The following is a 27,513-nucleotide window of genomic DNA, read 5'->3' on the forward strand; positions in this document are numbered from 1 at the left end:
AATGGAATATTACTCAGCCATAAAAAGAAACAAAATTGAGTTATTTGTTATGAGGTGGATGGACCTAGAGTCTGTCATACAGAGTGAAGTAAGTCAGAAAGAGAAAAACACATACCGTATGCTAACACATATATATGGTATCTTAAAAAAAAAATTGTTCTGATGAACCTAGGGGCAGGACAGGAATAAAGACACAGATGTAGAGAATGGACTTGAGAACACAGGGAGGAGGAAGGGTAAGCTGGGACGAAATGAGAGAGTAGCATTGACATATATACACTACCAAATGTAAAACAGATAGTTAGTGGGAAGCAGCTGCATAGCACAAGGAGATCAGCTCAGTGCTTTATGACCACCTAGAGGGGTGGGTTAGGGAGGGTGAGAGGGAGGCTCAAGAGGGAGGAGATAGGGGGATATATGTATTCATATAGCTGATTCACTTTGTTGTACAACAGAAACTAACACAGTGTTGTGAAGCAATTATACTCCAATGAAGATCTATTAAAAAGAAAGTGGATAAGGGAGGACTTCCCTGGTGGTGCAGTGGTGAAGAATCTTCCTGCCAATTCAGGGGACATGACTTTGATCCCTGGTCCACAAAGATTCCACATGCCATGGAGCAACAAAGCCCATGCACCACGACTACTGAAGCCCACACACCTAGAGCCCATGCTCCACAACAAGAGAATCCACCACAATGAGAAGCCCATACACAGCAACAAAGACCCAATGCAGCCAAAAAATAAAATTAAAAGAAAAATAATAAAATAAAATGCAGATTTCCAGGCCTCTCCCAGACTTACTGAATTCTGATTTCTGGGCTGTGGAGGGGACAAGTCAGAAACAGGAATAGGTGTAAATTTTCCCTTCTGCATCTGCCTCCATAACTTCAGGTAACCCACCTATATATATAAATGAGGTAACTTTAATGCTAAAAAGACAATCAGCTAGATCCAGTGGTCCCTCTGCATCTTTGTACAACACTTCATGTCTCCCCACTCACTACAAATCCCCAGGTACCTTGAGTGCTTTGGGATCTAACAACTAGTCCTCATAGGGTCTTCTATCAATATTTTGGTTTCTACATGCATGCCCAATCCTACAGCATCTCTCCATGAGAACATCTCTGCTTTGCCCAAAGTACCTACTCCTGATGGTCTCACAGGTGTGAGAACCCCCAGGTGTTCCAGTGACACTATACTCCCTTCTGCCATCACCGCATGGCAAGGTTCATGAAGAAGGATCCTGTTTCCAGCTTGGGGTTGCACATTGTTACTGAGCTCAGGTTTTTCACTCCTGGTCCCTGGGTTCACAAAGTCCCTTGTAAGAATAACTTGCTGGGACTTCCCTCATGGTCCAGTGGGTAAGACTCCATGTTCCTAATGCAGGGAGCCCAGGTCCAATCCCTGGTCGGGGAACTAGATCCCGCATGCATGCTGCAACTAAGTTCGCATGCCACAACTAAAAGATCCCACATGCCGCAGCAAAGATCCCGTGTGCTGCAACTAAGACCCAGCACAGACAAATAAATATTAAAAAAAAAAAAGGAATAACTTGCTCAGCTTCCAAGCCTAGCCCTTCCTCTCTATAAGGCTCTGACTTGAGTCAAGGAGCATGCTTTCCAATTTGCCCAGAGCTCAACATCTGGTCCCAACAAAAAAACACAACCACAAATGTCCTTTTTTGGTCCCTTTCCCCCACACGTAGATCTCCTCCATACAGATACATGGCTTTTCCATAGACCCAGAACTCAGCGGAAAGAGTGAATCCTAGTTAATGAAATATTCCACTCTATCATCTTCACTTGCAGAGTTTCATTATTTAAAAAATTGCCTTGTGCCTTATATCCCCATTTTATTTATATATATTTACTATTACATACATTTGGGTGAAATGTGGAACAACATACTAAAAGAATAGGAGAAATATAACAGGAACATGTAAAAGGACAGATACAAAATCAAGAGCATAAGCCAATTCTAAGCAACAACAATAAAAGAATAGAGAAATAGAACCAGAAGTACTGAATAAACATGTGGATAGAATAAGCCAACAAGAAAGCGTGAAAAGAGGTGGGCAACAGGCAAAAGCATAATGATAAAATTAGCTAATATTTACTAAGCAATATCAGATCCTGTGCTATGTGCTTTACCTGCAAATCTTAGTTAAGCACCAAAAAACTGTATCAAATTAACACTATCTTGATTTCCATTTTGTATTAGGCAATGAATCTCAGCCAGGCTTGGTGCACACAGTTTACTGCTATTAAGATATCAAAATACTGCAATGTTTGATGCCAGTGGTGCTACTTGACACTCCCCTGTATTCCCACTGCTCAAGGCCCGACCCTGGGTCACCTCCCCTTTGACCCCTGTTGGCCCCTTCCCTTCTATGCTTTTCCATGATCCAGTAACTCAAAGTTTAATGCTCTGCACGGCAAGAATCTTCAGTATCTGCTCCTGGGTTATGCTGCTATCTGGTCATGCCTCACCGATTTTATACATTTTAATCATCAGCCTGACTAGAAGTTAAATTTTCCAGCTGCTATGTGATAAACTAGGATTTGAACTAAGACGGGCAGATTACTGGCAAAAACAAAGGCCAGATGGAGTATGTTCAACAAAGCAATAGAAATGATGAACTGAATTTTTTTTAAAAATTTTTAAATAGTTGTGTGATGATCATATTTATTTTTTGAAAAGTCAGAGTGTCAGGTAGGAACTAGGAAATGAACAGCGACCCCTCCCCCATCCTTTTCAGCCAATGAGAAAACAGAGTCCATGTTTTTCATCGTCATCACACTGGGTATGCCAAGGTTAGAGACTGTCAGATGTCCCTTCTCTACTCTCTCCAGCCTTACGAGGACTAGGAAATTATTTTCCATACGGTGTTGATAGTCAATGGCAGAGACCATGATAGTAACATACTAGAAAAAAGAGCAATTGAAATAAATGCAAATGCAGCAGATGTGCTTAAATTAAAGAAATGGCAATAAAAAATTGAGGTAGAAAATATTAAGCCTTAGTTACAGCACCAAACAATTTACATACTTCCCCCCAACCTGCAAATCTAGGTATTTAAGTGTGAGAAATACATTATGTAGACCTGATAATGAAAATCTGTTTTCCATAATTTGCAACCTCCTGGCTATGTTATGCCAAGTGCATGTTAAACAAGGCATTCTTCACCGTAATTGCACGTGGTTTCTCCCCATTCTAATTGCGTTTTGAAAATACACCTTTCTGTCTCACTCATGCACACCCAGATCACTTTGCTTTTCCCCTAAAGCATAGCAGTAAAACACAACAAAACTGATGAGTTTTTATTTTTCTGTGCACCCAGGAATCCTGAATGGAAATAAAATGGGGACTGGCAAGCACTTTTTTCTGTGACGCCCCATGTCAGATATTAGGATTTCTTACTTGTTTCCAAGGTTAGGATTGCAAAAAACAGAAACATGACACACAAAGATAAATGTTTAAGACAGTGATTCTCCACCAAGGGGGATTTTGCCCACCTCTCCAGGGGACATCTGACAATATCTGGTGACGGTTTTGGTTGTCCAAATGGGAGGAGGCTACTGGCATGTAGTGAGTAAAGACCAGAGATGCTGACAACTGTCATACAATGCTCAGGACAGTCCCTCCAAAAAAAGAAATATTCTGCCTCAAATGTTAATAGTAATAGTGTCTAAGTTAAGAAACTCTGGTCTAAGGTACTATTAAAAGTCAATTGGTTAAACTCATCCATCATGACACATTGCTTGTACCCTCGTACATGAAAAGTCAAAGAATTTTATTTGAAAAGACTATTGTTTTATGTGAAGAAAATATATAGAGTGTATCCTTGTCTATGGGAGCCTTAGCTGATTTCTACCAGTGCCCTTGCTACATGAATCGTAACCCTAGAAATCATGGTGGTCTCCTCTACTTGGAAAGCTGAGGCTGGAGGCCAAGCCAGGGCAAAGATAGCCTAGTCAAGTCAACAGCAGAAGGAGGTAGTGGCAGCAAAGTCCTTAGAGAGCGTCAAGAGAAACAGACTGATATCTCAAGTTCAAAGGAGCAGGAAAAGTCCAAAGATGGGTGTGTAAGTGGTAAGGCCAAGGGTTCTGAGCATGATCAGACCAGTGTGGAATGAGGACAGTCTGCAGCGATCAAAGGCTTTGAGACAGCTAGCCATATAACATATGTATTGCATATATAATTATAACAATAATATAATATAATAAAGTAATCAGTATAATTATATTTATATTTTATATTTCAGTTTTATAGCGGAGGAAACCAAAGCTCATAGAACTTAAATTTTTTTCATAAGGTTACAAAGTTATTATGAGGCAGTAAATGTTTTACTACCATGAAATGAGAAAGACCTTCCCTCCCTTTAAGCTCTAGCACTTTGCTCACATGCTCATTTAGCTTATTATCATATTCTTCATATGGCCATTTGTCTCCCATTTCATCTTTTTTGTATTTTTTTCAAAAACACCTACCACATCTTCCTTGCCTCAGTTACCTGTGTCTGTTCCTTACTAGAAGGAGGATGCCCATCCTATATTGTGTGTGTCCCTCTTCAGGGCTGGCATTGACTGAATGGAATTGAAAAGTGAGCTTTTTGACAACAAAAATACAAATAAAAATAAATGTGTACCTGGGTAACATACAGTTGCATTCTTTTTTATACATTACTCATATTATCATATTCTCTTCATTTTTTTTCTCCAAAGGAAATTGGAAAAAATAAGCAAGAAATTCTAAAACATTATTTTGCTGGGAAATTATTATTAAAAAATTTTTTTTTTAAATTTTAATTTTATACAGAGCTTTTTGGATGGGTACAGCTACAGGAAAAATGATCAAAATGATGAGTGAGGATACATTTGATATGGGTTTCTACTCAAACTTCACTATATGAGTCCCCTGGGCTCTTAGAAGCTCAGAGCAACCCAGGATGGAAAGAAACTGGATAAATTCAGTGAATGTAATTGCACTGTGAGATGACTTTTCTCCCAAACGAATGGCATTTAAAAAGTATTCCTAATGTCAGTAACTTTTACCCTAAAGAACTTATTCACAGCAGAATTCCAAGGACTTAGGTAGAGGAAACATTTGAGAGGAAGAGATATTTTTTATTAAGGTCCCAAACTCACTTTTTGTGTATGAGCTATTAAACAATGAAAGAACATGGAGGGATCTTAAATGCATATTACTAAGTGAAAGAAGCCAATCCGAAAAGGCTGCATACTGTAGGATTCCAATATGACATTCCAGAAAAGGCAAAATTATGAAGACAGTAAGAAGATTAGCAGTTGCCAGGTGTTGAGTCAAGGGAGGGATGAGGAGGTGGAGCGCAGAGAACTTTTCAGGCAGTGAAATACTATGCATGATTCCATAATGATGGATACAGGTCATTTTACTTTTGTCCAAACCCATAGCATGTACAACAATGAGTCAACCCTTACATAAACTATGCACTTTGGATGGTTATAATGTGCCAATGTAGGTTCATCAGTTGTAACAAATGTACCACTCTGGTGAAGGATGTTGGTAACAGGGGAGGCTATTGCGTGGGGGCAGGGGGAATATGGGAAATCTCTGTACCTTCCCCTCAAATTTGCTGTGAACCTAAACTGCTCTTTAAAAGGAAGTCCTAATAATTGTTTTAAAAGAATAGCTTGTGGGGGAATTGGACAGAAGCAGGAATAGGAATAGGAAGCAGGAATTAGGAGGCTGGTACAATAAAGCAGGCAAGAGTCAAGGTGTTTGGCTCAGACGAGGAGTTTCTAAGTGTTTGGATTCTATTGAAAATAGAATAAGCACAGTAAGGGACTCCCTCCCTTTTGTTCACATAGTAATTTACATATTTGTAATTTATTAATTTCTAAATGTATATGTAAATATTCTTAGCTCAAGCTGCTATAACAAATGACCACAGACTGGGTGGCTTAAACAACAAGCATTCATTTCTCACAGTTCTTGAGGCTGAAAGTCCAAGGTCAGGGTGCCAGCATGATTGGGTTCTTGGGGGGTGAGTACCCCCTTTAAGGCTCTTAAAAACCTTCATCTTTGTACTATTGCAATATGTCCCCAAACCAATTCCTCACTCCAGTTCCCTCCCATATATCCTTCTCCATGCTCTCTGGGAGACGGATCAAAAGCATAGTTATGATGCCACCTCACCTTTGCTTTAGCATCCCTAGAGGTCTCTAAGATGAAGACTAAACTTTGTAGCCCACTCCATAGAGTCCTCCAATGTGGTGCCAACTACACTTCTCCATGAGAGGCTGCCCTGCTCCTCTCAGACCCTTCTAGTCACAATAAACCATAGCTCATCCCTAAGTGGTCAGTGCCTTGTGGGGCTCCTATGTCTCTTTTTTTTTTTTTTTCTTTTTTTTTCTTTTTTTTTTGCGGTATGCGGGCCTCTCACTGTCGTGGCCTCTCCCGTTGCGGAGCACAGGCTCCGGACGCGCAGGCCCAGCGGCCATGGCTCACGGGCCCAGCCGCTCCGCGGCATATGGGATCCTCCCAGACCGGGGCACGAACCCGTATCCCCTGCATCGGCAGGCGGACTCTCCACCACTGCGCCAGCAGGGAGGCCCCTCCTATGTCTCTTGATGCTATCATTTCTGTAGCTTCTACACATTCCCTCTGCTCTCCACCCAGAAAATTTCTGCTTCCCTGCAAGATACAGCTCAAATGTTGTCAGCTCATTTCCCAGACATCCAAGCACAGTAAGGGACTCCCTCCCTTTTGTTCACATAGTAATTTACATATTTGTAATTTATTAATTTCTAAATGTATATGTAAATATTCTTAGCTCAAGCTGCTATAACAAATGAACACCGACTGGGTGGCTTAAACAACAAGCATTCATTTCTCACAGTTCTGGAGGCTGAAAGTCCAAGGCCAGGGTGCCAGCATGATTGGGTTCTTGGGGGGTGAGTACCCTCTTCTTAGTTTATAGATGACTGTCTTCTTGCTGTATCTTCACATGGTGGATAGAGAGCCAGCTAGCTCACTGGCCTTTGCTTATAAAGGCACAAATCTCATTTATGAGGTTTCTGCCCACATGACAATTATCTCCCTAACATCCCACCTCCAAATATCATCACCACAGGATTAGGGTTTCAATATATAAATCTGGGGGAGATACAAACATTAAGTCCATTGCATATTTCATTTAATCATATGTTTATTTGTCTTTTTCCACTGAAAACTGTACTGTGACTTAATGGCACAAAATTATATATTTTTCACCCTCCTGGAATAGGGTTTAACCTATTACTATGCACTTGATGAAAGGGAAATACAGTTTTTCCTAGCATTAAGCTTTGTGCTATGGAGGTATCACTTCAAGAAGATAAGAAAGTGACTGACTTAAGTTAACTCTCAATATAGTAAGGAAGAGCCCAGAAATGAGTAATATTGTTAAGCATTTTGGTCTAAAATTGCTAAAGCCAGTGATTTGAAAATTATTTTGGGTGAGATGAAAGTAAGAGTTTAATAAACTCTTTAGGATATTAAGTCTTCCATATGATATAATCAGGGTGCAGGCAAATCAAGAGACAAAGGATAAAAGATAAGTTACTGCAAAAAAAGTGTTGCCTCCAAGGGTTAATAAGGATATTAGCATATTGGAGTGTATGTGCTTAGTTCTTCTCATTGCTATAGTAAGCAATTCATTTTTAGGCCATTTCCATCTTTTATTATCATTTTTATCAGGACTATCAAACACCAGGAAGGTAATACTTTTTCTGTCTGAATATTGTGTTCAAGATTGTTGATTTTTTTCCAGTATTCTACAGTTTGCCTTTTCACTTCTCATTGATTTGCCATTTTATGGGCCTTCAGGTGAAAAGGAGGCTTTGAACAGTTTTTTCCAAGAACACTGAAGAAGAAGAAGAAGAATGAAATCCTATCTCAAATTGGCAAGAAATACTTTTAGGATACGTTTCTGAAACATCTATCTAACAATTGAGAGCCAAATGAAGTTAAATCTTTACCTCATATTTTATATAAAACTTAATTATCAATGAATCAAACATATAAACATATAAAAGGATTTAAATAACTATTAGTGAATTTTTTTCATAAATTTGAAAGGCCAATGCAGATTTAAAAATAAAAATATTTATGAATTTAAATACGTATATTAAAATATTTCTATGCAAAACACAATGATAATATAAAATGCAAGGGGCATAGTTAGAAATAGGAGAGATACATGGAGGATGATGGGGAAGAAACTCTTCTTGGTTTATAGACAGCTGCCTTCTTGCTGTATCCTCACATGGCTGAAGAAGAGCCAGCTAGTTCTCTGGTCTCTTCTTATAAAGGTATTAATTCTATTCGTGAGGGTTTGAGAGGGTGGAAGAGTCAGAGGGAAGAAGGGAGAAGGAGAGAGAGAGAGAAAGAGAGAGAACAGAAAATCTTTTCAAAAAGTTTGTGCAGAGAGAGAGAAATAGAGTGGTCTTTCAAGGAGGATGTGGAAGGTGAAAGTTTTTTTTTTTTTTTTAAAGAAGAGTCTTAATGCTTAAAAGTCAAATGGGAGAATGCAGTCGAGAGGCTGAAGACCACATCATCACATCACATCTAATGAGACCTCTTCAGTCCTCATCTTACCTGACCAAAGCATTTTCTTCTGGAAAAACTTTCCTTGGCTTCCATGGCATGACACTCTCCATCTTTCCTTTCATCCTCTAGATACTCTTTCTTAGCAGTCTTGGCAGGCTCATCCTGCGGCACTTAGCTGACCTGATGGAGTTCCTCCAAGCTGTGTCCAAAGTCCTGTCTTTCCTCATGACCACTCTCTGAGACAGTCGTATCAGCATCTCTAGCTTCAGGCACCACCTAAATGCTGATGACTTAGGGATGTCTATCTTTCATCCAGAGCCTCTTCTCTGAACTTCACAACCATATATTCAACATCTCCATTTGGAGGCGTGTATGCCACATGGATGTTATTATGTCCACAGGCAGGACCAAGCTTTGAATTTCTCTACACCCCAACCCAGCCCTCTTCTGGTGCTATTTCTGTGAATGACACTTGAATCCATCAATTGCTTAGGCCAGAAAACTAGGAATCATATTTGTTATTTTAATTTCCTCCAACTCTGATACCCAATTCATCACCAAGTGCTGTTGATTTTGTCTCCTAAACAGCCTTGATATCCATCCAAGCATCTCCATCTGCACTGCCAATAACCCAGTTAAAGCTATCAACTACTCTTGCTTGAACAGCCGATAATAATCATGGGTTTTGCCACCAAGTCATTGTCCATCTGGCCACCAGGATGTCTCTATAGCAATTTCTCATTGCTCTGAGAATCATGACAAAATTCTTAAGGTGGCCCTGTGTGACCTGCAACTTAACCCATTTCTACATTTGCCTCTTGCTTCATTCTCCAAATTGTTCTCTGATCTCAGCCACACTGTCCTTATTTTAGTTTTTTAGAAATGACATAATCCCTCCAGCTAAGAAGGTTTTTCACGTGCTGGACCTTCTGTCTAGAAAGCTCTTCCCCTATTCAACCCTCTTGGTCTTCCTAACTTTTAATCAACGTTCAGGTCTTAGGTTCATCATCACCTTCTCAATGACCTGGTGAGTCTAAGTCATGTTCTTATGTGATGTGCTCTCCAAAAACACATCACATTCCTTCACATTGTTTATCTCAGTCTGTGATTATTTAATTATTGCTGTGATTACTTATATACTCTACTTCACTAGTGTATGAATTCCATGAGAGGAAGAGCTGTGCTTGTATTTCTAATAAATATATGTCAGGCATGTAATACAGTGAACAGCACAAAATAAGACTGCAGTAAATGATGAATGCATGAATCTCTGTCTTATTCATCTATATGCAGAATCATGGAAAAGAGAAAGTGAGAAGATACAATGTAAAAGCACGTTATAAGCACATTTCACTTAAATTGACATGCTGCTGATGGCTTGTCTCCCATCCTTCCCTCTCCATGTAGCACAGTTGACTGAACTCCAAGCAAACATTATCAGTTCACAATTGCATGCTGTAGGTCCCACAGGCTGATCTCAGTGACCCTGACTTCTTTCACAACATTCATTTTTTAGATTTTAAGGTTTAATATGATGTTTAGAACAATGAATACCTGGTTGATTTGATCGTTCTTAACCTTGTTCAATGTTTAGAGCAAGTAGAGTTCACAAGCTTAAAATCCTGTTCAGTCTAGGGAATAGAATTGTATTCCATAAGACAGTTTGTTTTAATCTCAGGGTGTGGAGCAGACAGAACTAATGTTTAAGGACAAGGCGCTGTGTGTTTTAGAATCTAGCACTTGCGTTTGAACACTCACACTCTGACACACACGTACTCACACCCCAAAGTAAGGAGAAGACAGTAAACTCTGGGTGGTCCTAGTGCTTGGTGATTAAATAATATGAGCACCTTCTGAATGCTACCACCAGGTGACCTTGCCTTTTTGAAGGTGCTGACAATGATTTAGGGAAAAGGAGTTAGTATTTTAGCAAAGAAATGCTGATGTTTCCTTGTCTTTCTGTGTCTATTCTTTAGCTTTGAGCCACACCTACAGCAAAGTTATTAGGTCTCAAAATAGCCATAAGAAACACATCAGCGGGATATGTAGAGGCTGGGAACAATAAAGACAACAGTGGAAAAGTTGGAGGGTTTTCACAAATGTGTGCTCTATGGCAAGGACTAAGAGGAAGGTCCTTGGGTGAAGGGGTTTGATCCCCACCCATCCCCACCCTTGGCCAGAGCTGTCCAGTGGACCAATGATGTGAATTATTCGGTGGCTCACCAGCTTTCAGCTAGTGTGATTCTGCATCTGCAATTAATTGGAAATGTAAAATCTACCCCCCACCTCTCCCTTTTCCACAGCAAACACAAACCATTTAATTAGCAAGAAGGGAAAGGCAGACAGAAATTCTCTGCTGTGTTTGGTTAATTTTGTCGGTACAGTCAAATTATCAAAAAAACTAGATGACGGTTCTGTGGTATTTGTGACCAAGAGAGCAGGTTCGAAAGTGTAGATGAGCTTTCCTTAAATTTAAAAAAGATTTTACTGGGTAAAGATATTATATATTTTGCATAAAATATTTTATACAAATATTGCATAAAAATATGCACCCTATTTTTAAGTCCATAATTGAAGTACTCCAGTAGTATCTGTTAGCACTATTTACAATAGCCAAGACATGAAAGCAACCTAAATGTCCATTGATAGATGAATGTATAAAAAATGTGGTATATATACAATGGAATACTACTCAGTCATAAAAAAATGAAATAATGCCGTTTGTAGCAAAATACAGGGACTTAGAGATTATCATACTAAACCAAGTAAGTCAGAGAGAGAAAGACAAATATCATATGATATCACTTATATGTGGAATCTAAACAGATGATACAAATGAACTTATTTACAAAACAGAAACACTCACAGACATAGAAAACATACTTACGATCACCAAAGGGGAAAGGTAGTAGGGAGAGATAAATTAGGAATTTGGGAATAACATATACACACTACTATATATAAAATAGATAACACAGACCTACTCTATTGCACAGGAAACTATACTCAATATTTTGTAATAAACTGTATGGGAAAATAATCTGAAAAAGAAAATATATATATGCCTATATATATATATATATATATATATATATATATATATATATATATATTCAGTTATATATTTATATATAACTGAATCACTTTGCTGTGAAACTAACACACCTGAAACTAACAACATTGTAAATCAACTATACTTCAATAAAAAACTTAAAAATAAATAATTAAAAAGAAAAAAGAAAAAAGTTACAAATATAGTGGATATTAATCTAAGTATAAAATACAAGACCCAACTATATGTTTGTCATGAGAAACCCACTTTAAATGTAAAGACACAGATAGGTTAAAAGTAAAAGGATGGGGCTTCCCTGGTGGCGCAGTGGTTGAGGGTCCGCCTGCCGATGCAGGGGACACGGGTTCGTGCCCCGGTCCGGTAAGATCCCACATGCCGCGGAGCGGCTGGGTCAGTGAGCCATGGCCGCTGAGCCTGCGCGTCCGGAGCCTGTGCTCCGCAGCGGGAGAGGCCACAACAGTGAGAGGCCCGCGTACTGCAAAAAAAAAAAAAAAAAAAAAAAAAAAGTAAAAGGATGGGGAAAGATACACCATGCTGATAGCAATTAAACAGAAGCTGGGGTAACTATATTAATTCCAAATAAAGATTACTTCAGAGCAAGAAAAATTATAAGGGGTAAAGAGAAACATTATTTAATAACATTATCCGTGATAGATGAATTTTCCAGGAAGATGTCACAATGCTGAATGCATATGCTTCTAACAACAGAGCATCAAAATATGTGAGGCAAAACTGATAAAACTACATAAAAAATAGACAAATCCATTATTACAGTTGGAGATTTCAGCACCCCTCTTTTGGTAATTGATAGGTTCATCAGGCAGAATGCCAGTGAGCTAGAATAGCACTATCAATCAACTTGATCTCATTGACATTTATAAAATATTCATCTAAAGAGAGCAGAATACGCATTCTTCTCAAGCTCACATAAAACATTCACCAAGATAGACCACATTTTGAGTCATAAGATATATCTTAATAATTTAAAATAATAGAAACCACACAAAAGATGTTTTCAGACCACAATGGAATTAAACTAGAAATTAGTAACATCAACATAGCTGGAAAACATTCAAATATTTATAGATTAAACCACAAACATTTAAATAACACATTAGTCAAAGAAGTCTCAAGAGAAATTTAAAAATATTTTAACTAAATAGAAGTGAAAATACAATTTATAAAAATTTGTGGGATGCAGCAAAAGCAGGGCTAAGAGGGAAATTTATGGCATTAAATACACATATTAGAAAAGAAAAATGATCTTAAATCAGTAATCTAAGCTTTCACCTGGGGAAACTAGAGAAAAAAGAGCAATTTAAACCTAAAGGAAGCAGAAGAAAAAAATAATAAAATTTAGAGTAAAACCAATGAAATTGAAAACAGAAAGCAATAGAGAAAACCAAAAGCTGGTTCTTGAAAAGGTCAATCTTTCTTATGCTTAATGTTGGAAACTTTACTCCAAACCTTCTATTCTCATTTACTATGAGTCCTGTTGGTTTTTCTCTATTGGCAACAGTCTGATGGCAGGAAGGAGGATTTAATAAGTGGATTTCTACTCTTCTCTTTTTCTGCTCTCCATTAAATGCCCCATGCCAGTGTTGACTCACTCTTATTGGAATTTTACTCAATCCTGTGTGGGGTTACTGTGAAACTTCATATAGTTCCACCAACTTCTGAAACATTTAAGCCATTGCTTTCATCGCACAATCTGATGAAAGGCTGTTCTTACCCCATCTCAACTTTCTTCCCGGGAAGTGAATTTTGGCCTGTTAGTAAAAGTCCACAAAGTTGAGACAGGTATCTCCTGCTGCCTCCCAAGATTAGGTCTTATATATGTTATCTTTTATATTCTGACTTCTTATTTATTGTCAGATATAATTAGTTCTGAGCATTTGTGACTTTTATGCCACTGTTTTCTTCTTAGCATGAAGAAACCAAATGGCCAACACCAAAGATTGCTGCTACCTCTAGGTGGCCCTGGAGGTTGAATGGAGTTGAGGAACTTTTAATTTCATGGATATTTTTTGTCTCATTACCTATGTATCTCCAAACTAGAGAAGCAATGAAATTTTGTTTTCAAAATGTGGTTGATGTTTCTGATCACTTTTAGTGCTTTTGTGGGTGGTAAAGTTGGGAACTACCTGGTGGGGCACCTCATGAAACTATGTATTCTGTGAAACTTGGCTAAAGGCTAAAAGAGACTAAGGAAGATGTCAACCTTCTATACAGCCAGTGAATAAGGAATAAAACCCAGGGCTATGTGACTTTATATAACTAATGTTTCTACCCACTAGGACCTTTTTGCTAACCTAAATGTCATGGGTATCTGACTAAAATGAGGTAATGAAATCATGTTGTATCTCTCTGAGCATTGCCAACTCTAACCATGAAGATATATATTTTATCCATTCTACTCACTAGAGATCATTTCAGGGTCATTTAATGTCAAAAAAAAGTATCTTTCTGGTAAAATAATCCAAAGTGAAAAGGAGTGAGAAAGGAAATTTCAATCATACTATGCATGACAACTGAAGGAATGAGTGATGAAGTGGGCAATCTTTCAGGCAGTTTCTAGCAGCTAGAGCTGACTGCCTTTGACTTCAGTCTACATATTCAGAACAATAGTTGTGAATAGAGATGTTTGCAATGCCAAGCAGAACAGTGTTGGTTTCAAGCGTTCCTTCCTTGGTGAATGATGGAAAAGATGGTAGGGGAGGGCAGTTTGCAAAGTATAAAATCTATGTGACCAGCCAAAAGTTTAGCTCTCATAGGATAATGTTTCAGCCTGGCACCACAGGACTGTCATTTTTATTGTTCACAGATCCTGGATCTTCTGCTTCGAAGAAAGGTTAAGCTTTGGCCAAATGGGGTACTATCAGCACAGAGAGTGAAGCTCACTGGCATTAGAGTTTCCATCACTGCTCTTGTCAGCAGAAGCACTCTTTTCCATACACACCTTTAAGTTGTCTCTGGGTTTCAGGAGAAAAAGTACTGCATTAATCACCAAGGCAAGTTGGTGGCCGTGAGCTCTGGTTGTTCTCCTAATTTGGGTCCTCAGGGTTAAAATGAAGCCAGACACTGTGGAATGAACCCTAATCCCTCAGAGTATGGATAGTTGTTTATGTAGAATTTACTGCTGACTCAACAGATAGGTATCAACATATTCCTTAAGGGGAGAAGGTGGACAAAAGGAAAAGTTGACTTAAGCACTTATGAAAAACTTCAGAGCCTTTCTCTATTTATACAAGAATATGTAGAAAACCAATATAAGTCCAACATATTTTTCCAAACAAATATTATGAAGGGTTTCCATAATTTTAATTCCATTGTAAGAATGCATATTGAAATATAAGGTGCTTCTCTCTGGGTTGTGAGATTATGGACAATTCTACTTTCCCTTTGCATAAGTATCTTCCAAATTTTCTGCAATAATATTACTTATAGAAGGGTGAAAGAGGAGGAAGGTAATGGGAGGAGAATCAGGTAACTTCACACCTCACTGCCCAAAACTCCCCAATTCTAACTTAATGGCTAAAGCTGGACATCCATTATTGTATTTTTCCAAAGACCTTTTGGTTGACAAGATGGAAAATTTAAAAAAATATATACATACATATATACATACATGATAATGGGAATTTGCTCTTCAGTTTTGATAACAAGAAGAAAAATAAGATATTAAGCAAATGGGAGAGACTAAACATTCAATACCAGGGAAGAGTGGAAAAAACAAGCCCAGAGAGGTAATAGAGGAAATAGTGTTTAACTCACCAGTAGCTATTCCAGCCTATATGTCTAAACCAATCATGCCATTTCTACCCCCTTGTCTGTAACTGGCTCAGGAATGGGTCTCCAGTCCAATTCTGACATAAGAGACTAGACTCTACCAGCCTAGCTTGAGGCTAACTACCAGGCTGGCAGAGCAGAGACCTTTAAAGAGTGATGCTATCAGACAAGCTCTGATCAACCATCTGCCTTCTTGTTATGTGTAATAATGCCTGTCATCATTGTCTGACCACATTTAAGGTGTGCTTTCTGTTACTTCCTGTCCAAAGTGTCTTATCAACATGAATGCAAAGCAAACTTTCTTCATAACTTTACTTAAGGTGTGGGCTTACTTTGCCACCCTATCATACTAGCACTTTTTCCCTTTTGTGAAAATTGGGGTATTGGTTCCTATATCTTGATAATTTGTCCCCACTTATGTTATTATATTTGTTAATCTTCTTCAAGATAAAGTTCCACTTCTAGATTTTCTTATGTCTGTGTGCTGCACATTGTAAAAACATAACAATATGATTTAGGCCTTTTGTTAAAGGATTATGTACATAAACCACATAATAGCACATTAACTTATTTTAACCATTTGAGTACACTGAAAGGGAATTATCACTTATTTGAAGACTCATGTGCTAATCTTGCTTTAGAAAAAAAACACTGGCATGCAATCTAGCAATAAGGGTACACACATACACATGCATATACACACAGATAATACTTTTTCACTGTTTCCTTGCCAATTTTAAAATTTTATTTAATGAAATACAGAAAAGTACAGAGAAAAGTGTAAAATCTACTTGTGTGCTCAGATGAACAAATATTAACATTTTGCCCATTTTAAGTGTTTTGTGTTAAACATAGGGTTTTACTTTTTTTTTTTTTACATTAAAGAAATAGGGTATTAAGTTTAAAGTTGAAGTTTATTCCTCCCTGGACCCATTTCTTTGTTTTCCTTCCCAAAAGTAGCTATAACGAAGTACATATTTTAATGTATATATATGTCCATATGAATGAATTATAGCATGACTTGATTTCTCTTTTTCTTATTGATACATGAAAGTTTTTTAATGTGAATACTAATCTTTAACCTGCTGTATGTGCTGTACATATATTCTTCCAGCTGGTAATTGTCTTTGAAGTTTGATTATAGTGCCTTTCTTTCCTTCTTTCTTCCTTTCTGTTTTTCTTCCTTTCTTCCTTCCTTCTTTCCTCCCTCCCTCCCTCCCTCTCTTTCTTTCTCTCTTTCTCCACAGAGACACCTTTCATTTGATTTATTAAACATATTTATCTTTTATTTTATTTTTTAACATCTTTATTGGAGTATAATTGCTTTACAATGTTGTGTTAGTTTCTGCTGTATCACAAAGTGAAGCAGCTATACGTATACATATATCCCCATATCCCCTCCCTCTTGCGTCTCCCTCCCACCCTCCCTATCCCACCCCTCTAGGTGGTCCCAAAGCACCGAGCTGATCTCCCTATGCTATGTGGCCAATGCATGTGCCAAAAGCAAGAACTGGCATTGCCAACAAGTCCTGCTGCCAAGGTTTCCCCGTGACCCATCTGACATTGATATTGGCTGGTCCAGACTGGGTTAGCTTTCGGCTCCTCTGGCAAAGGGATGTCCTTTCTATTCTGACTAGTTCACACTCTCCTTTTCTCTGGACCAATGTGTCTCCCTCCTGCCTTCTCTGCAGGGACTCCCAGCAGGTCATATGATGAAGGCGACCCTAGTCCTTATTTGCACGGAATATAGGACCAGGACAGTCTCAGGCAAAGCGAAATGGTTCGGGACCCTACTTAGGGTTAAGAATATTGGTGCAAAAAGGACCAAGGCCGTTTTTACCTTCAACAGGTAAAGCCAGTTGGTAGCCAAGCGTCTCTCCTTTCATGTCCTACACCCAACTATTTAAGCACCTATTGCTGCTTAGGGAAGGAAGTCTCAGCCTTGACTGCAAATATAATCACCTGAAAAATTTTAAAATTCCTGCTACATAAGCCACACCCTAGAACAATTAAATCAGAATCTTTTGGATTGGAACCAGGTATGCCATATATTTTTTAACCATCCTATATGATTCCAGTATATAGCCAAGGGGAAGACCACTGGCTTAAAGCAATAGCAGTGATTAACTACGATATTACAGTAATGTAACCATCACCTTGATTTAACTCTAATTTGGAGAGACTGTAGTGTTTTTAACCTTGAAACTTTAACACATATACCTCCATATAAGGGTCATCAGTATTTGGGTTTGTCAGTATTTTGGAAATGAGGGCCATTAAACAAGAGTTAAAACTAAATTAAAATTAGATGTAGAAACACTTTCTTTCCAGCATCCATATGCCTCTGACTTTTGTCTGCATAGATTCCTTTTTGGCAGGTTAGAACTGATGGAACTGGGCTGTCTCGATTGCAGAATTTTCATCCCATGAAGAGGATCTCAGATTTAAAATCAACCAGTAACACTTAAAACTAATGGTTCACTGCTGTTAGCAGCTGGTAGACCTCTCTGAAGTCGGTATGAGTGATCTAAAATCATTCCCATCAATAATCTTCCCTGCGGTGCGCCTCAAGTTGTCCCTGGGGATGCTGTCACCATTTGGAAGGATTACCCAACCATCTGAATGGTTAGCATGCTTGGACCTGCTTGCTAACATATGAAAGGAATAAAAAAAAATTTAGTTTGAAGCTGAAGTGCAGATTCACACAAAAATGTAGTTTTCAGAGCATCTATGAAAGGCATTAAGTAGGCATTGGACTTAGGCCCACTGAATGTTTCTAGGAACTTCTATAAAGTCGCCTTTATAAGCATTTTGCTTTTAATTATCTAATGATAACCTAAAACAAATAAAAAAGAAGCAACCTCAGCCCCCTATAACCACAAATACACTGAGTCTGATTTGAAGTGTATTTAAAACTCTTTTTCCTAAGGCTATTCTTTCACCAATGGGTCTCAAGTGGAAAAACAATACAGTTATGCTGTCTCCTATGAAGAGGAAAAACATGACTATTTTGTAATGAGAATGATACTTTGAAAACACACAACTGCTGCATTTACTCCTGGGACATCCCTAGTTCCTAGTTGTCTCTTGGTTTTCTGTGAACAACTAGTCTGGAGTACGCAGATTATATGCCTATGAAAGAGAGCCCATGAGGCCCCCTGTCCTAAGGAACACGGCATTTCAGAGCATTTCTGAATATACTAGAAGAAATAAGTAGAAAATCTGCCCCTGCTGATCACTGAATGTGTAAAAAGTAAGGGAGACAGATGTGAGGCGAACCAAGAGGTCCTGTGTCCTTACGCCCCTCCGGCCAGAATCCTGGATGGGGTGGGACCCTAGTTAGGGTCTGAGTCAAGTCATAGTACTTCCTTTCAGAGTCACATGGTCAGTGTCAAGGGCCTAATTAGCCCTGAGAATTGTGGATGATAGAGAGTGGGAGAGCTCCAAGGGACTATTAAAGTCTTGGCCTATGTACTTTTTGGCTTATAGAAGTGGTTATTTCTTATAATAGAAGCCACATTGCTGATTATAAAGGTTCATCAGAGCTATATCCTGTATGAGTCTCCATAGCCATTAGGGTGTATTAAATCCAGAGTATGTAGGGCAGGGCCAACATCATGTAATATAATATAACGCAGGCAGTCCTGGCCCCTGTTCCATATGGGATGCTCACAGGACACCCTGACCAGGCATAAAAAGGACAACACACTGAAGACCAGCAGACCCAGAGGTCAGCACTGGAGCCCAAGCACAAAGAGCTGGACATCTTTGCCGTCACTCCTATGAGGTGGAGTGCACCCAACCTTCCATGGATCCTGGGGTCAGCTTTGGTAGAACAGTGGAAAGGGGAGGGAATTTAAAAGGCTGAGTAATTATCTAAAAGGAGACTGGGTTATCTGAATGGAACTGTTTAAACCAGAAGAGATTGAGATATATTCATGGTCAAGTTAGTACTTCTGACCGCTGTGACTACTCCCTGCCCCAAGCTCATCCCAACTAGGATTCAATGAGGTATGAGAAAGATGAGATCAGTTATAAGAAATAAAATGTACACCTTTAACAGAAGCAGCAGAGAATGGCTTCTCCATCTCTCACTATGTGACTTTGGGCAAGTCATCCATGTACTTATTCACAAATGCCCTGTTCCAGGTGCGGTGCTGAGCACTAAGAATGCAGTGAAGAAAAACAGTGTCTTCAGATAGGGCAACCACTGTCTCTGCTTCCCACATCTCCTTTTTTTCTTCCTATACCTAGGACCTGCAGTCAATAAATATTACTTTTCTTACCCTTTCTCTGCGTCAAAAAAGTTTTTTTTTAAAAAAAAACTTTGGGGCTTCCCTGGTGGTGCAGTGGTTGAGAGTCCGCCTGCCGATGCAGGGGACACGGGTTCGTGCCCCGGTCCGGGAAGATCCCACATGCCGCGGAGCGGCTGGGCCCGTGAGCCATGGCTGCTGAGCCTGCGCGTCCGGAGCCTGTGCTTCGCAACGGGAGAGGCCACAACAATGAGAGGCCCACATACCGCAAAAAAAAAAAAAAAAAAAAAAAAAAAAAAACTTTGAAAGAGATAGAGCAAAACTTACCTCATTGTCATTGTTAAGAATTAAATGAAAGGATGCCCACAAATATAGGTAAGATTATGGATGGTTTTGGTGAGTCTAATTTTTCATCCAGAAAAAAAATCAATGAACTTGTTTTGAAAATAAACTCCCCTCAAATATGTAGCCCACATATCAGGATTTCCACTCCCCATGGGCACTCTTCCTGTCCCACATGTGGGATCGGGAGGGTCTCGTTTCTTCTTCTTGTGCTGCTGGCCACACTGGCTCCACATCGTGAGCTTCTGTACCTTCCCCTTCATCTTCCCATGAACCGTCACTCATCTTTCCTTGCACAGTACTTGAATCCTTAGTCCTTGGTCCTTGGATCTTTTCTCCCAGATGCCACTAAGCCAAAACTGTATGCAGCTTACATAATTTATTGTAAGACTGGGACTAACTAGAAAGATGAAGCAGAGAGGACATTTAAGCATTTTATTAGAAGCCTGTTTCAATTCATCCCCCCTCAAATATTAGCATTGCATCTCCGTGTTGAAATTTATCCTTACTCGCTCTCTATTAGAGAGCCATACACTTCAAATTTTAACTGTATGATTTCTTGCCCTCTTTAGAAAAGTACCAGTGCCTATCCAGAGAGATTTTTTTTCTAGTATCCATTTTACTCTTCCAATCAAGGAAATTCCATAAAATACATTTCCCCAATTGCCAATTATTCAGCTTGTTTTAATAAAATGTGCAGAGGGTTGGTCATGATCAATGCATTAACACTCCAAGTCCAGCTGCACTTCCCAGGAAAACGTCCATGATCTAGGGTTATGTTTTTCTTTACTCCTGTAATAAGGACTTACATCCCCTTCATGCCTTCCTCAGGAACTCCTTCAGCCTCCTCTTTAATTTCTGGAAAAAATGGACACACATAATGCTATATGCATGCATAGATTCCTCTCATTAATTTTTGGAAATGACACACACGCACACGCACATGCACATACACACAACTATGCATACATACACAAGAATACAGATACATTTTAAGGACATACACCTTCCAAGGGCAAACAATGATCTCTAGAGAATAATTCAATTTCCAGTTAGGGTGCAAAGAATGCAAAGGACTTTTACTTCCAAGGAAGCAACAAGTAACAGGATGAGAAAAGTGATCAGTTTTCTAAAGAACAATCAAAGAATGAGGAATCCAGAGGACAAGCCTTTCTTAGGCAAGAGAGACATAAGGCAGTTTCCATCCCTGGGGGCGATAGTCTGATATGCCCTAGCCAAAAACTAAAAACAAGCCAAATGCCCATTAGAGGAGAATGTGTAAATACATTGTGACATAATTATACAATGGAATATTATTCAGCATCAAAAAATGAAGTACTGATGCCTGTGAAAATATGGATGAATGTCAGATCCATTATGTTGAGTGAGAGAAGCCAGACGCAAGAGGGCATTGTGTATAATTCCACTTTTATGAAATGCAGAAACAGATGAAACTCCTTTATATTGATAGAAATCAGAAGAATGGTTGCCTGTGTTTCATGGGGATAAACTAGAAGGAGGCCTGAGGAACTTTATGGGTTGACAGAATTTTTTAATATTTCATTTGAGGTATCGGTGTTTAATTTATCAAAATTTATCAAATTGTACTTAAGGTCCATAAATGTCATGCTATATCAGTTTTGCTTCAGTTAAAACAAATACACAGAAATATATCAAACTGCATGCTTAGTATTTGTATGTTTCACTGTAAGTAAATTATACCTCAATTTAAAAAAGATATTTGAAAATCCATAACTCTTCCCTAGATTTGTAATATTCTCTAAATTAATTAAAGGAACATATTTCTCATGATACCTTAGGTAGTGTTGTGAAAGACCTGTTATAAATACTTATCAGGTATACCAAAACACACACACGCACACACACACACAGCCTTTCTGGTCTGACATCCATCATGGCATTTCTGACCCCATACCCTCCTTGAGTGGACAAGTGTGGTGAGGCCAATGGTTCCAGTTTTAGAATCACAGATACAGGAAAGGCTGAAATGAAGCCTGGTCACTTACTGCAGGCACTTCCCTAGGTATCCATGATGACAACCAAGATTTAAAGTGTAGAAGATTTTCATTAAGCTTAAAATTTAGCTGAGTTGATGTCCCCACACCCCAGTTTCCTGATTAAAGAGGCAAAGTCATTACAATCTCAGATAAACCAATTGGATTGGCTTGGAGCAAGAGACACCCACTTGCTCTGTAAAAACTCCAAATCTGACACACATGATAAAACAGGGTATAGCCATAAAAGTTGAATGTTTCCTGATAAGTACAACTGGATGCTCTGATTCTTCTCTGCTCTGTGTTTTCTGGAGGTAAGACCTAGGAACACCAAACAGAAAGGGCCAGGAATAATTCTTCAGCAGGCTTGTATGCTTGTCTGAACAGTCAGGCTAGACCTGCTACATTTGACAGATACACTATTTCCTCTGTGAGAAGTGGCCCATAAATGTAATAAATCTTCTCTTAATCCAGTGACAAGGGGTTGAGTATGAACTTTGGGTTTCAGTCTCTCAAACAAAAGGAAAGTTCATGGAATTCCATATGGCCTGAAGGGAAAAGAATAGCAGTCAGGCAGGAGGTGACGAGACATTGACTGGGAATGTTTTTTCTCACTTGTCTGAGAGATTTTCCAGAAGTAACCCTTTCTCCAATGCTCTGAACATCCAAATGCACAAACATGAGCTAGAAATGCCCCAGTCTTCGTGCTTAGCTTGAGGCTGATGCCAATACATGGAGAAAGGCATAGCCAAGAGAAGCACAGAGAAATAGGACCAGATGGTTAGATTAAGTCCTCCCTAGAGCCTACTCTTCTGTATCTCTAATCACGTGAGCCAAGAAGGTCCCTTATTGTTTATGCAATTCTGACTTGGGCTTTTGCCTACTAGGGGCCGAAGAACCCTACTTGATATCCTGCTGAATATATTTGATGAAATCACGTATGGCATTTTCCTGAAAAGTCACAGTTACCTTTTGGGAAAGGTTGATCATAATTGTCATATAATGCTATAGATATGCTCTCTTATGTATTGTCTGCAGAACGGCATTTTTTTTTTTTACAGTAGATCCTTGTTGGTTATCTATTTTAAATATAGCAGTGTGTACATGTCAATCCCAAACTCCCAATCTATCCCTATCCCCTTCCTTCCCCCCGGTAACCATAACAGAATGGTATTTTTAAACCAATATATTTAAACAACAATAACCTTATGTTCAGAGGAAGCACAAGAAAGAATGTGAGGATTAATTCCTAAGCATCTTATATAAGAACTTTTCTAATGAGTTTGCCAGAATTACCGAAAACTATATTAGTGACATCTAATCTTTAATTATGGTTCCTGGAACACACTTGCAGGTTATATCAACTGGTCATTCACTGACTGTAATCATATGGTCTCTTTCTGAGAAAGTTGTTCTTGCAAATCCTGCAGGAATGAAGATGGCAGAGGGGATCAGGAAAACCCATCACCTTGGTGCATATGGAAGCTATCCCAGGCACCCCAACTGCAGTGTCTGTTTTTCACAGCATGAGTTCACTTCCCTTAATCATACTTCATGCTCTCCAAAAATAATGCGGAGGAAGCATACGTTATGTACTTAAAGATATACCATCTGTTTTCCTTATCTGCCAAGAGAGGAATTCCTTATTAAAATGAAAGCCTTGGGTCATCATAGGAAGCAGAAAGCTAAGATAAATGTCTTTTCTTTTTTTCCTCCCAAAGCACATGTACAAAACGTTTCCCATGGCCACTCAATGGAACAGGTGGATACACTTAACTTTCACACGCAGGCTATTAACTGAATGTAAACCTGCAGCCTGAGATTCTTTAACATAAAGGTCTGATGCAACAATAGGAACAAAAGTTGAAATGTGGAAATCTCAGCCAATAGACTATGGTGTCCCTAGGGCTAAAATCTTTGTATCTCCCAAGCCCGCCCAGGCATGGAGCAGGTACAGCAAATATTTGCCAAATGCATATAAATACAAAGAACGATATCATTAACCCAATGATCTCAATCACTGCACGTTAAAGTCACCTAACGTTATTTTAAAATCACCACTCTGCTAAGTGGCTAAGATTCTCCCCAGGTTATTAAAATCAGAATGCCAAACTCCACAGGTGAGCCTGACAAAGCAGTCGTCTGTATATTTAGCTTATACTGAAGCAAAACATTTAAAAACAATAATTTTTGTAGTCTATCCTCTTCTAGTCCATTGCCTCGATATCAAGGAAAAGTTTTGATTTAGTAATAGAATCAAATCTCAATTTTTAAAATAAATTGGATATTGGTGATAGAAGTGTGAGAAATAATTTTGAAGTTGAATTTTTTAAAAAACAAACCTTTCCTGGGCTTCCCTGGTGGCGCAGTGGTTGAGAGTCCGCCTGCCGATGCAGGGGACACGGGTTTGTGCCCCGGTCAGGGAAGATCCCACGTGCCGCAGAGCGGCTGGGCCCGTGAGCCATGGCCGCTGAGCCTGCACGTCCGGAGCCTGTGCTCCGCAACAGGAGAGGCCACAACAGTGAGAGAACCGCATACCGCAAAAAAAAAAAAAAAAAAAAAAAAAAAAAAAAAAAAAACCTTTCCTAAATTAATTTCAGCAAAGATTTCAACGATACTCAGGAATGCAGTGAAAATCAATCAATGTCCAATCCCCTCAGATTAAACCTCAAATAGAGGATATGTAATGAAAATAATTGGTTTTATAGGATTTCCAGACCAGGAATGCTAATTCTGGGAGACTTCGTAGGTCTTCAAATTGTTGAGTTTTCACCCATCCTGAAAATGACTCTTTTAACGAAGACTTCTGAGAACAAATTCTGGTTTATTACACCAAACATGTCTCTCAACTAGAACATCTGTCTTTTTCTCTGAAAATAAAATGACCCCTGGTAGTCAGTGCTGTGCTCTGAGCCATACCTACTGAATTAGAACCTGAGTTTTAACAAGATTTGCACATGAAGGTCTGAGAAGTGCTGGTCCAGGCTAAGTGGATCCAGACTGCGGGCCATCTCAGGACCTCCACAGTAACAGTTCCGTGCACAGGAGGAACTGTGGCCGTGTGAATGGCTTGGAACTCAGCAAAAGCTGCATTCTTAAATTGAGGCCCTTAAAATTAAAAAAAAAATTTTACCTTTACTTCACCTGTGTTAAGACCAGTATTCAGTTGGAGGCTCACAGTCTAGGAGATATTTCATGTCTGGAGAAACAGACATCTTTTTCCCATTGTGCTCTTGGCTGGGGAGCGACTACCCTGCCTTATGTTGTGTGAAGGTCTAGTGTGGATGGCTGGGTCTGAGATCATAGGTCCATGCACCCATCTGGAGAGTAGGTGAGAGCCCTTCTTGCTCTGAAATGAATAAGGAGGGAATGCCCTCTATGATCTCTTGGGGGAAAGACCAGTGAGGGTGGGGAAACAACATGCTTAGGCTGAAACAGTTCCCCTTTTCAAACTATGGGCTAAGCTCCTTTAGAGAATCTTCTCCAGCATAAAGGGCCCTGTTAAGAAACATGAATTTCCAAGGTTAACAAAGTAAACAACAGACTTATTCTGCCCTTTTCACCCTTCAAAACCTATTCTATGAGAGAAATCAGAATTGTCCCTTCTGTATCCACCATTTCCTAAGCCATCTCCCCAAACCCCAGCACTCAACAATTTTTAGTAGGTCTCTAATGCTTTCAAAAAATACTCTTTGTTCATCTGTAGAATATCACCTGCCAAAATGGTATTATTTCTTTGGGTGTGTAAGAATGAATGGTTTTGAGCTATGGATATGAACATAACATTGATACAAAATATGAGGAAATTTCTATATTCCAAAAGAGAAGATCAATTCATCCCTGAAATATACACAGCAGAGTCTGAGTCTTAATTGCTCCTGAGTATCCAGCTGTACATATATTTGTGACAAATAATCTGTTAGCAGTGCCACATGGAATGAAGTAGCAAAATGTCCTTAAATCTACTATACATCGATGCACCATCACCCACAAAAGGAATATGTCTTTATGTTATTATGTCAGAACCTTTGTAATTAGAATATTTTGGGTTCTGAACATGTTAAGACATTCCTTTCTTTTCCCTCCATGCTTATAATATATACCAGTTAGTAACTGGGTGAATTAAATGAGATAACAGGTACCATACTCCCAGCATAAATCCTGGTACAAAGCTGGACATCAATAAATGTTGCCCTGCCTCTCTTCTTTCTCAAACATAGAGGATCAAGAAGAATTTCATGGAGGAAAGGGCCTTTTAGTGAAAACTTGAAAGAAAGAAGGGTATGCATAGTTGGAGAAGTTGAGGATGGAGGGGATTCCTTGCTGAGACAGGAATAAGCAAATTCAAATATTATGGAAGTAAGCAGAGACCAGCAGATGTTTATTCATTCACTCATTCATTCAACACACCTATTTTAAGAGTCTGTTACATGCCAGGCACTATGCAAGATACTGAAGATGCCTGGATTGAGACTCAGATACTGACCTCAAACTGATGACAATTCAGTAGAGCCATGGAAAGAAAAATAGGCACAAAAAAGAAATGGGCTCTGTGCATAGTCAAGATACATCTTGAAGACATTAGGAGGGCTGCTAGTATCTCATCAAGAGAGTCTTGCATCTTGTATTGAAGCAGGTGTTTTTCAGGAACACAATGTAGAAGAAAATGTTTCAGGCAGACCAAGCATCATATGCACAAATGGGAGACCTCAGGGAATGAGGCTTGTATGATCTGGAACCACAATTAAGTTGGTAAACCAGCAGTGTGCCGGCAAACAGTCTTTCTGAAAGAAAAAGCCTTGATTTGCAGTGATTGCTGCTATCCAAGGGGCAACTCTTCCCATCATGGTCAATTTCAAGCTACCTATGGTTTGACAACTAACCACCTTGCAAAATTCCTGCGTACTTAACAATTACCTCTTGAGTTGGGTTCCAATGGTGGGCTCACCATTGAAAAAAACAAAAAATCATTGTCTCCAAAGAGAGTAAAACAAAGTTGTCCCATACTATCCTATATTCTGTGGGAAGTCCAATGACCTACCCTGGTTTATAACCCCCTCAGGGCCTTAGCCTTTGACACTGCTCCACAAGGACATACAAGGAATTCCGCCCTCTTCCTTTTTTTTCCCCCCAAAACAATACACTCAGAGCATTTATAAATGTAGGGTTTGTATTGAAGATTTGGAGTTCACTTGCAGGAAGGCAAATAACCTGACCTGGGTATATTTGACGTTGTTCTTTACAAGTCCATCAGCCACCCTGACTGATGAAAGTGCTGGGCACATTTCTCTGTGACGTCCCGGCACCTTACCCATCTCTCAGCTCTCTCTCCACAGGACTGAGTGTGTTCCCTTCTTTCAGATTCCAGTAGCAAGTCCATCTCCCCCACTCTATCAAATAGAGCATTTTACCTCCCTACCTGCCCTGCCCTCGTGGCCTACTGTGCATCCTCAGAGGCACAATCATAA

This window comes from Mesoplodon mirus (assembly GCF_964341445.2).
Source record: "Mesoplodon mirus genome assembly, chromosome: 4".
In the NCBI taxonomy this organism is placed as follows: domain Eukaryota; kingdom Metazoa; phylum Chordata; class Mammalia; order Artiodactyla; family Ziphiidae; genus Mesoplodon; species Mesoplodon mirus.